Genomic DNA, 11806 nt, shown 5'->3' on the forward strand with positions numbered 1-11806 from the left:
TTTAGGAGAAAAGACAGAGATGATCTTCTCTCATAGACCTCTCATATACTGCATGAAATCTCGACCTTACTTAAAACTAAATTTCCCCTTTAATCTCTGCATTTCAGAGTGAATTCTCAGAGAATTTCAGAATCTTAACCATTACCTCTGAGCAAAAGTGTTCGCTTAAGCTTGGGTGTCTGGGTGTGCATATACTACCTTTAAATGGCTACCTTTGACCAGCAAGTGACATACCTCTTCCCAATAATTTAAAAAATGGTCCTCTGGATGGATACCTTTATGCATCAGTCCACAGCATACCATGATGGTTCAATAAAACTTGCACCAGGAATGAGTGTCCGAGCTAGGTGTGGAGCCAAACCATTCCCTGATGTGTCTGATCCTGGTGATTCCTGCAGCCTGCAGAGATGACAGGTGAAACGGGGCACATTGCAAATCACCCAGAAATAGACCTTGCTGTTTCAAGGGTCTCAGGGGTTCAGAAGAACCAGTAAAGGAGGAAGATACGCTCAGAGTTGACGTGATTTGTACAATATATATTTATACAATAACCCTGTGGCAGATCCAGGCAGGCAAGAACCCTGTGAACCAGGTCACAGTAACCTGTGTCTTGCACATCTTTCCAGGCTGAGAACTTTTTCTACCATTAAAAATAAAGTTCAGTGGACATGTCATTAGCCTGCTCCATTTAGTAAGGATTTTCCTTGGTGAAAATAATGTTGGTGCAAACAGAAGGAAAGATTAAGTGGCTTCAGATGGATTTGGCACGTATTTTTCAGCACTAATCTCTATGTCTTTGGCCTGTGGTGTATGTCATGGTTTAACCCTAGCTGGCATCTAAGCACCATGCAGACACTTGCTCACTCCTCCCCTCCCCCTGGTGGGATGAGGAGGAGAATAGAATAGCTTGATATGACAGCAAAGGAAAATAATAACAAGTATAATGATAAAGAACATGCAAAACAAGTGATGCATATTCTCACCACTTGTTGACAGATGCCCATCTCTTCCCTGAGGAGCAAACATGCCCTTGACCAGCTTCCCCCAAGTTTATATACTGAGCATGGTGTCACATGGCATGGAATGTTGCATTGGCCAGTTCAGGTAAGCTGCCCTGGCATTTTGTGCACCACCACCCTCCCCTCTGGCAGAGCTGTATAAGAAACTGAAAAGTCCTTGGCTTGGTAAACATTACTTAGCAAAAACCAAAATATCACTGTGTTTTCAACATCATTCTCATCCCAAATACAAAGCACAGTCCTGTACCAGTTACTTCCAGTACCTGAAGGGGGCCTGCAAGAAAGCTAGAGAGGGGCTGTTTACAAGAGCATGGAATGACAGGAAAAGGGTTAATGGCCTTAAACTGAAGAAGGATAGATTTAGATAAGATACAAGGAAGAGATTCTTCCCTGTTAGGGTGGTGAGGCCCTGGCCCATGCTGCCCAGAGCAGCTGTGGCTGTCCCCTCCCTGGCAGTGTTCAAGGTAAGGGTGGGATAAGGTTTTGGGCAGCCTGGTCTAGTGGAAGGTGTCCCTGCCCATGACAGGGGGGTGGAACTAGAAGGGGTTTGAGGTCCCTTCCAACCCAAACCAGTCTGTGGTTCTGTGATACTGGGAAGAAAATTAACTCCATCCTTGCCAAAACCAGGACAGTGTATTATCAAAGATGCACAAACATCTAGGGTAAACATCCAACCTCTAGACCTGATGGCAAACATGGAGCTGCAGCACAGCAAAGAAGTTTCTTAGGTTTATCTACATGATCCCTAAAGAATATTACGTCTCACTGCACTCTACATTTTCCCATCTGCTCCAGGCTGGATGATACCCTCCTCCTTGTGACATCTTTCACTGCAACCAAGTTCCTGACTAAAGAAATAAAGTGACTCCATCCATTCCCAGCAGTTAAGGTTAAAGAGATGCACTCGGTTCTAAATCTCTGCTGCTAACGCTCTCTTGACCTTTGACTCGCCTTAGCACAGCGAAGTTTGATGGGCCCATGCCAAGCCGTCTTCTGTAACCCATGAGTTGGTTAATATACTCCCATTGCTCATTCAGACAGCCAACAGAGGCAAAAAAGGCAGCAGGGCAACAAATGCTGTCTCCTGCAAATGTTCAGTAATAAATTGCTCTTTCAGTAGTGCAGAAGACAGATTTTTCTTTCTTTTGCTTCTTTCCTCCTTTTGCACAGAAATCACCAATGGGAAGCTCGCTTTCCCACCTGGCCCCAGCTGACTGTGCCCATAAATTTGCCTATGCAATGCCTGTTTACGGGTCGCTGCCGGAACACGGAGACGGGTGCGTTTTCTAAGCACCGGGTAGATAATCATGGTAATTGATGTTTGGAGCTGCTCGCTCCTAGGAGCATAGGGTCTCTTTCTCCCAGTGAGGCCCTGCTCCATGTTATCAGTCCAGCCCATAATTAAATATCACTCTTTTACAATATGTTTCAGGCTCCTTAATGAGTCTAAAGCAGAAATAGTCACCTCTTTCCCCTTTGAGCTTTATTTGCTTGTTATTAAACAATGTTATTGAGCTGCCTTCTTTCTCTGTGTTGCCAAACCTGCATCATTTCCGTTTTATAATTGCACAATTAGAGTCAGTGCTTTGCTTTCATACATCAGCAGGACCAGAGAGAGAGAGCGAGAGAGAGAGAGAAAGGGGAAAAAAATCAGGTGTTCACAGACAACTCAAATGCATCTTATTTTCATTAACTACCAGATTTTGCAAAATGGGAAGCTATTTATCATGATCTGTTTTCTACCACCAGCCACCCCCACTACCCCACTCTGGTGACTTTCGCTATGACCTTGTGCTGTATTGTTAAGGGTCCAATTTGCTCATTGTTACTTGCCTGCATAATTCTATGCACCTCCCCCACCATCTTTTTTTTTCCCAAGCAAAATCCAGTCATTTATATTCTGAAACTAAATGGTATTCCTCCTCCCCTACAGCCTCCCCCAAAAAGAAGGAAAAAAAAAGAAAAAGAAAAAGAAAAAAAAAAAAAAAGCAAGCCCTAGCAAGCAGTATAACACTAGTAATTCCCTCTAACAAATTTCCACAGATTCCCCCCCTCCTTACACACATGCACACACTCTCTCTCTCTCACACGCATACTCTCTCACACGCACACCCTTAAGCTGCTCTAAGCAGTGTATTAAGTAGCTGAAGAAAATCCATTCACATTCTGCTGTGTCGCTTTCTTCTCAAGTCATGAACCCATCACAGACTTTTTCTAGCTGTAGGTTGCCACGGTGAAGATTTACAATGCCAGTTATTCATACATCTGCCTTCTCTTTTTTCCCCCCTTATTCTTAAATCCCTTGGGCGAGGGCAACCTTGATACTGAGACTCGTAAAATTCATGCAGGCTTATCATCCTTGGTGAAGGCTTCAGGCATGCATTACCGTATCCAACTGCCTGCTCACCGCCATGACAGAACTGGGCCTATAGCTTTTATTTCTAACAGGGGAAAAATGTATTAACGTGCTAAATAGAAAAGAAAGCGTAAACGTTGTGAGGAGGAAGAAAACAGTAGCTCGCGTCATCCGTTTCTCTTAATGATTTTCAAATTTGTTTTAATTACTCTACTCCCCACAGAATAGCATAAATTTGAAACCTCTTTTTTTTTTCTTTTAAGCACCCTTTAATTTGTGTGGAACAGTGTTCTGAAAGTCCAATCACACTGCAGTGGGGAAGTGCAGTACTAATGCAGCCTCTGAACTCCACATCAAAGTAATGAATGCAACAAACCTGAAATGAATTTCAGATGTAAATTTTAAAGTCTTTTCCTTATTTTTTTTCTTAATATTTTTTTTCTGCAGTTTTAGGGGCTTGCTATGAAAAGAAATGCTTTCTTGAATGAAGTTGGAGTGGAGATGAACATACTGATTTTACGAGATAAAACCAAAACATTAAAAACAGAAGAATCCCCAAAAATTGCAACAGTTCAATTACAAAGTCACAGGTTAAACACGAAATCTGGAAAAATGCAATTCACTGTGACTACAATTTTGACATAATCATAATTTGTTAGAACATCAATCACATTTTTACATTTATCTGTCTTTTTTGAGGAATAAAGGGTCCTCTACAGGGAATTCAGGTACAAAAAACATGGGTTTTTGTTTCAGAGTTTGATTTTGTTTCTGTGGTTCCAGTAGGCCAAAATCATGATAAATCCTCTCAAGTTTTTCATTCAGCTGGATGCTGTGTATGAAGACCTGCACACCTCTTCTATTTTCTCTGGAAGAATGTGTGCTGTTCAAAGCCTATTGTTTTATTTTACTACATATTTTGAAATAGGCTGTGATTTTAGGAGGCTGAATGGTGTGAGTGAGCTAGAACTGGTGAGATTTTCAGTGAAAAAGGTACAAAGCTGGAGTGCTGCCTTCAGGAGGTGCCTAGGTGCACGACAGAATTTTTCTGGAAAATTGTGACTTGCAGTTTCACAAAGAGGTAGTTTTGAAGACATGAAATTATTCAAAGAGAAATGAAACCTCACGTCCTTTGAGAAGTCGCACCCCATTATCCTCATCCTTTTTTCCCCTTTTGCGTTTTATTGTTGCTTTAAATGTTTCAAAACTGTTTCAGCCATTATGCTGTCAAAAGTGTCTTTTCAATCTCAGATCCATATCTTCTGACACCCTAAGACAGCTACAACAGAAAAGAAGACTGGTGTTGATGTTACTCAGTCAGCATTAAGTTGTCACAAGTGCTGTCTCACTTCATCTTGGTAGTGATGCCTAGAGCCCACTCATACCACCATCTGCCTGCACAGAGGTGACATCCCCGTTTGCATGATGAAGCACTATTTACAGGGCTCCACTCTCAGGTCCACAGAGCTCTGACAGCAGCGCATCCTACTCAGCGTGCCACCTATAATCACCTGTGAGAAGCATTTCTCAGCAAGCTAGCCATGCAAGACTTCTTCTAATGCTTTGAATCAGAGGCACAAAGAAAAATTTCTGTGTTGATATGTCACCAGTGAGGCAGTTGTTCTTCCACTTAGACTGGTCTTACAAGGGAGTGAAAAAGATATGGTTTCCAAACAAGCTCTAAAATTACCTCAGGGACATTAATCTTTTCTGGATAGCGGCATTTTGACCATCTCTTTCTCATGGAAGAACACTGCTACTTTTTTCTTAGTGACTCATCTGCTGTTGTTGGGATCCCACCATGCTTCTCACTAATGCCCTTTTCTAGGCCAAGAGTCTCAGAGGATCAAGTCAAATCTCTTCTAGCACAGGCCACTATGCAATCAATGTGTCTAGTAAAGTCACCCCCTCATTTATCACAGGTCGTAAAATGCCTCCCAGCATCCTCCACTGAGCTTTAGACTGTAAGTAAAGAGATCAAAAGGGAAAGAAAGAAAGGAAAGAAAGGAAAGAAAGGAAAGAAAGGAAAGAAGAAAGGAAGGAAGAAAGGAAGGAAGAAAGAAAGAAAGAAAGAAAGAAAGAAAGAAAGAAAGAAAGAAAGAAAGAAAGAAAGAAAGAAAGAAAGAAAGAAAGAAAGAAAGAAAGAAAGAAAGAAAGAAAGAAAGAAAGAAAGAAAGAAAGAAAGAAAGAAAGAAAGAAAGAAAGAAAGAAAGAAAGAAAGAAAGAAAGAAAGAAAGAAAGAAAGAAAGAAAGAAAGAAAGAAAGAAAGAAAGAAAGAAAGAAAGAAAGAAAGAAAGAAAGAAAGAAAGAAAGAAAGAAAGAAAGAAAGAAAGAAAGAAAGAAAGAAAGAAAGAAAGAAAGAAAGAAAGAAAGAAAGAAAGAAAGAAAGAAAGAAAGAAAGAAAGAAAGAAAGAAAGAAAGAAAGAAAGAAAGAAAGAAAGAAAGAAAGAAAGAAAGAAAGAAAGAAAGGAGAGAAAGAAAAAAAGATTGATTTCAAGGGCATCACAAAGTCCTTAAGTTCCTGCAGTAGCAGAACTGGCTGGAAGCCTGAGTTCCTCAACAGTGTAGGAGTTACCAACACTACTTGCTGCCAATTAGTCTTTGTGTGTGTTGAGTATCCTCCCCCAAACTGACTTACAAAGGACTCACCTCCCAGATATTTCAACTAGAAATCCAGGCTGTTCAGCTCAAACAGCAAAGCAGCTCATGCTTTCTCTCCTTGAAAGGCTGTAGTTCAGCTGAAGTGGTAAGCAGTGAGAACCACAAGTGTATCAGTGATACCTCCCACCAATGCATTCTTTTGCTGGCAGAGTTTACTCCAAATATCAGCAGAAGCTGGTACAGATGCTCAGTGACTTTGGCCCCTTAATGACGTATCTCTAAGCACTTGCACTAAGCATAGACATTTGTTTCACCCAGTCAATCGACATGATGGTTTCCCAGCATCATTTCTTCTTGCCATTGTACCAGTCGTCTGACTGATCCATTAGTCAAGACTCTCTAAACCAAAGACTTATCAGAGCTGCTTTCTAGGGAGATTTAACTGGAGTAACTTCCCAGTATCTCAATCTCTTCTGGTATTCCATGTTAACACTTCATTCAGGGTAGTGGTAGGCAGGTCAAATAGTCAAGTACTTGCAGCGTAGAGACTGTGTATATATCGTTGAATATTAGATTAAATTGAAGGCCTTCAGAATATGGGAATTACAGGCTGCCAGAAAGAAAGAAGCAGATAGATCCAAAAATTAGAGATCTGAGTAATTTCTTCTGAATCAGTTTGTATTCTTAGGCATATCCCTTATCATTAGTAAACAATGTGAACTGGTGCTGGCTTTAATTATTTTTTTTTTAATTTGATTTTCATTGTGCTGTATACCTTATGCAGTAGCATTTGTCAGCATTTCAAAGTAAGGTAATAAAGGAGTTATGTGAAGTAAATCACTTGCATGGTTTTGTCACATGCATGGCATCCTAAATGGTGGAGATACACTGAAGAGGGGGAAAAAATTAATAACAAGCCTCAATCACTATTGTCTTGGCAAAATTTTAAGTGCCTAGAAAGCTGATGTCGATATGATGCTGCTCAAGCTATCTGATTGGTGATTATTGTATCTCATGAGGTTAGGCAAAAGCTCAGGTGATTATCTAGAAGATATCACTTCTCCACATTGTTTAAGTGTGCACAAATACAATAAATCTCTGGTTCCAGTGAGCTGAGGTGGAAGACGAGAGGTATCTTCAGCAGGTAACCTAGAAGGTAAACTAGTCTGTGATTCCTAGACTAGTTCTGCAGTCATCTTTGCCTATGTGGTAGGTACTGCGTGAGGGAAGCAGTTCGGGCCACAGGATCTCAGCAAACTTGAGATCACAATGATGCGTGATGTCAACAACTATTTGTGTCTTTCTTTTACAATATGGCTGACATCCAGCACTGAAAAACAGATCTACTGGCCATCTAATAGGTTTGTGGAATGTATAAAAAACCCATTTATAATTGTATCTGGCAATTCAGGGGAGTATTTTACAAATACTTTGTTTAACTACACAATTTTAACTTTTGGAGTTGGGCAACATATTACTCTGTAATACCAGAGTCCATACTGGTCATCACAGACTTATAAACACTAAACATCTATCAGTTTAGTCCATATAGTAAATAACTATGGATGCATGATGTATACAGAGAATTGATGAAATCCCTTGCACTGCATAGCATCATTGGTTTGGCAGGTTTTTGTTTATGTTGGAATGGGAAAATCAGTGTGGCTCCACGAAAAGTTTACCAGTCCCATAAGACTTCATACCATTTCAGCAGTAGTAATGAGAATCTGAAAAGGGTTTGTCATGTTGAAGAGAAAAAAAAATGAATAGTAGAGAGCATTTAAAGTTTTTGTTTGTAACAAGCAAGGAGATTTAGGATTAACCTTCTCTGTCCCGTGTTCAGATGCTGTAGTAGCTGCATTCCACAAGCTAGTTATGGTGCAGTCATTCAGAACAAAAGCACAGGCTTGACTGTGCCTATCCTTAATAAATAAAAGAGCTTTTTTTTTTTTTTTATTAAGGCAATGTTCTCCCAGAAATGTTTTTTCATGGTAGGTTTCCTAGTCTGTTGAGACTATTTATACCTTTAGAAACATTTGCATATGTCTCTTTTACAGAATACACTAAAAAATGTCTCCCAACAGTTTATCAGGTGGGATTCAAGAAGGTCTTTCCCCTTTAGATTTTCTGTGTAAGGTACATGGGACTGGTATATTCCACATTTGCTGGTAAATAGTGTTATTAGGAGTCCAGTCTTTTCTTTCCTACCTGTAATTTACTAAGGCTACTTTCCTCCCTAGTGGAGGCTGCATTTCAAGCTAGATTTCATCAAAAAGCCCAAAGCCTTTAGGCTTGGTCACTTGCCACACCTATGTAACAACTAATTTTTGTGGGGTCCCTATGTCCTTTTAGCCTTTGGATTTGCTTGGTTTGAGTTTCCTGAGTCTTTTATTTCAACACGGCGAACGTAATTAATAGAACCTAAGCTACTGGTTGTGATAATAAAGCCACCAGAGAGGACAGTTGGCGACGGACTTGAGGTTGGATTCTGTAAAGAAGACAAGGAAGGATTTTTCATGGCCTTGCCCCTGTGATGGAAGTTTATCACAGCGCTAATGAGAGCTCGTAACCACATAGGTCTCCTTTGCACAGTTGAAGTGTGTTTCTGAGGTGTGAGATACTGAAGCATGAAGCCCTCAGGGAACATTCTCCATCCTAGGTGGCTTTGAAAAGCAGCATAGACACCCTTTGAATTACCAGCAGGTCACAGGTGGGCTAGAGAGAAGGATAGGAAGGACCTTTCCCATGCTTCTGATGTGATGATTTTCATCGGGGCTCTTAGAAAGCCAGGGGTGCAAGTGTAAGGCTGCTCTAATTTACATTGGCTGTTAAATCCAGACTGCAGAGAGGACAAATGCAGCTTCTGGCCATCTTTGCTCTAACTTCTCTGCCCTTAGCAGATAATAATCCTCCTTTGCTTCAAAGTGTTTACTCATAGGAGTAAATTTTGTTGAGCAGATAGCATTTGATGGATGGGGTTTTGAGATGAAAAGGTACTCTTTAGGGCAGAGACTATGTACTTAGCCTGTCTTTTATAGCACCTTGCACATCAATACCTCTGAGTAGAAAATAAATACAATATATTCCACATGCTTGTTTTTACACATGTACACACCCCTGCAAACATAAGAGGAGAAGAGAAATACGGAGAAAGAGAAAAACTAAAAGATATGAACATCAAGATCTTTTGAACTGATGGGTGGGCCATAGATTTTTCACTTGGCATTTCACTTATTGCACTTTGGGTGACACTGTCTTGGATCATTTTGGTTTGTATTTTATTTGCATTACACAACACACCTGGTAGAAAGGAGATTTAAGTAGTGAAGGACTTGCAGCATTAGTAATTAATAGGTCCCATTATGCTAACTCTCATGCAAGTTTAGGACATCTTAGATGCTAGATAAGAGATGAATAATTTGAAGTAATTTTCCTGTAATCATGCCAATCACTTCAGCAAAGTAGTTATTAAATGAAACAGTATTATGATGAATTATAGGACTTCTATTGAATATCTTTTCTTATCATCTACTTATAGTGCTGATGCTGAAAAGAGGCAAACATGTGAATGCTCTTCCCCAGTAAAATATGCACACTTCGCGCTATAAATAATAGTTTGTTTAGCAAACCTTGTATTTTTAATGAGGCCCAGAGACAGATTTGTACTAGTCTCATACTCTTTGCAGCTCCGGAAGATCATCTAGTTCTACCTTTTCTTTAAAGGTAGATATTAGCAAGAATGAGTCACCACTGATGACAAGGAATTTTTCTAGTTCAAATTTGCTGAAGTGATTAAATATTATTTATCTAATTAAATGCTCAAAACAGATCATTATTGAAAGGAATAAATTTAGTGGATTTGTTGAGCAGTGTTAGCTGAAATGTAACTGCACATCATTTGACTTTTTATCATTTTATTATATCTAATAAGTCTTTCTGTGCGTAATTAAATCAACTTATTTTTTACAGCTAATTTAACATGATTTCATTTTAGTTACAGCTTTTGCATCAGATATGTAGAAAGCCAACTGTGTACCCAAATTAAGCTTGTGCTGCTCAGGTGCTCTGCTGTACTTCTACTTCTCTAGCTGCTACTGATGCCCAGCCTATTTTTTTAGCATTTTCTTATCTTTTACTGGAGAAAGGTTACTCATTTGTTAATTATAATCTATTTCAAATACTACAGTAAAAAATTATACCATATGGTCATAAAACATTTAATAATTCTGTCATATGTAACAAGCTCTGAAAATCAACTTTTTTTCTTGGCATAGATCTTCGCCTGGTGTCAGAAAATGCCAAACAGGAATGTAAGATTAATTCTACTCATGGCTGCCCCAGCAACTTAATCTGCATGTGTTTGGGTGAAGATGGGGATGGACATGCTAGCGTATATAAAGCTGTAATTTTTCCCAGGGCACACCCTACTTCATAGTTTTTGCATGTTGTTCCAAGACTTTTGAATCTGGTTCTGTTCTATTAAGAAGAATTCATTGCCTTCGTTCTTTTAAAACTTCTGAGAGCTTTTGCCTCTTTACTGAATGGTATCCCACCGTGGGGGTAGGCTAGGTTGAGAGGTGAGAAATTCAGTTAGCCTGCCAGTGATTGCAGTTGGCTTGAATCAATGCTACTCCTTTGATTTCGGGGGGATTACGCCTGGACCTCACTAGCATGTGTGAGATCAGAACCAGACTGAGGACATCTCTATATCAGGCAAAAAAAAAGACATTTTATGGATTTTGATCAGCCTTCTCACTGGCTAACTGTTCCCATCTAGGTGTTTTAAGAGACACTGTCCCTCCACCATCTAAATGAAGAGAGTTCACTGAGTGAGTAGTAGATGGGAGCTTTTGATAGCTCATTGTCTAAGTCATATATATATATATGTGTGTGTATATATATATATATATATATAAAAAGAATTATTTTTTCACCCAAATACCTGCAGGTTTTTCAGAAAAGCTTGGGAATGCATCTCACACTAGCTAGCCCCAGAGCAGAATATCATAGTGCACAGCACCAGTTTTTAGCAGCGCTATCAGTTCTTTTAACCTAAATAAAAATAAAACCACCCACCCACCGTTTCAAACTCCCGGGCGAAGGGCCGCACAGAGGCACATTTTTGCCCGCGTGCATGCCACACATTATTATTCCTGCGGTGGCTACCAACAACCATTTCTGCATATAGAGCAAACCGCCTAACACTTGGGCTTAAATTCCCCGGAGTAACTGTTCATGATCACAAATTTGGCTAAAGGATTTTTTTCATTACCCTCAAACATTTCCTTTCACCTCCAACCTCTAGGCAGAGCCATCGCTTTCCCTTTAGAGCCGGGAACATAAAGCCATGGGGCCATCGGGGCTGGCTGTGCCTGACCCCGAGGGCCCTTCTGTCAATCACTGCCTCCCCATCCCTTGCTTTCTTTCACACCAGGCAGCTGTACCCATCGCTGTCAACCAGGTAACAACCAGCAAACAATAGAGGCCTGAATGCCTGGTCTAGACACTCTTTTAGCCACTTATTTGCTGCTCTTGGCAGCTGTTGAAGCATAAATAAGCAGTTTGTAATCAGAAAGCTGACATCATTGCAGCTCAGCTGAGAGGGGGAATTGTTGCTGTGCACTGAGCTGCTTTCCCCCTTCTCCCCCCACCCCCCACCCCACGCCCCGGCTCCCTCCCTCCTTCATTTTGTGACAACGGATTCTGGGGTGGGGATGCAGATTTATGCCAGGCTAAGCTGTTTTTTCTTTTTATTTCTAGACTACAATGATGCAGGTCTGAGAAGATGCCATGCATGCGGCAACGTAGTTTGCAACTACCAAAATTGGAG

The sequence above is a fragment of the Gallinula chloropus genome (genome assembly GCF_964237585.1).
Source record: "Gallinula chloropus genome assembly, chromosome: 1".
Taxonomy (NCBI): domain Eukaryota; kingdom Metazoa; phylum Chordata; class Aves; order Gruiformes; family Rallidae; genus Gallinula; species Gallinula chloropus.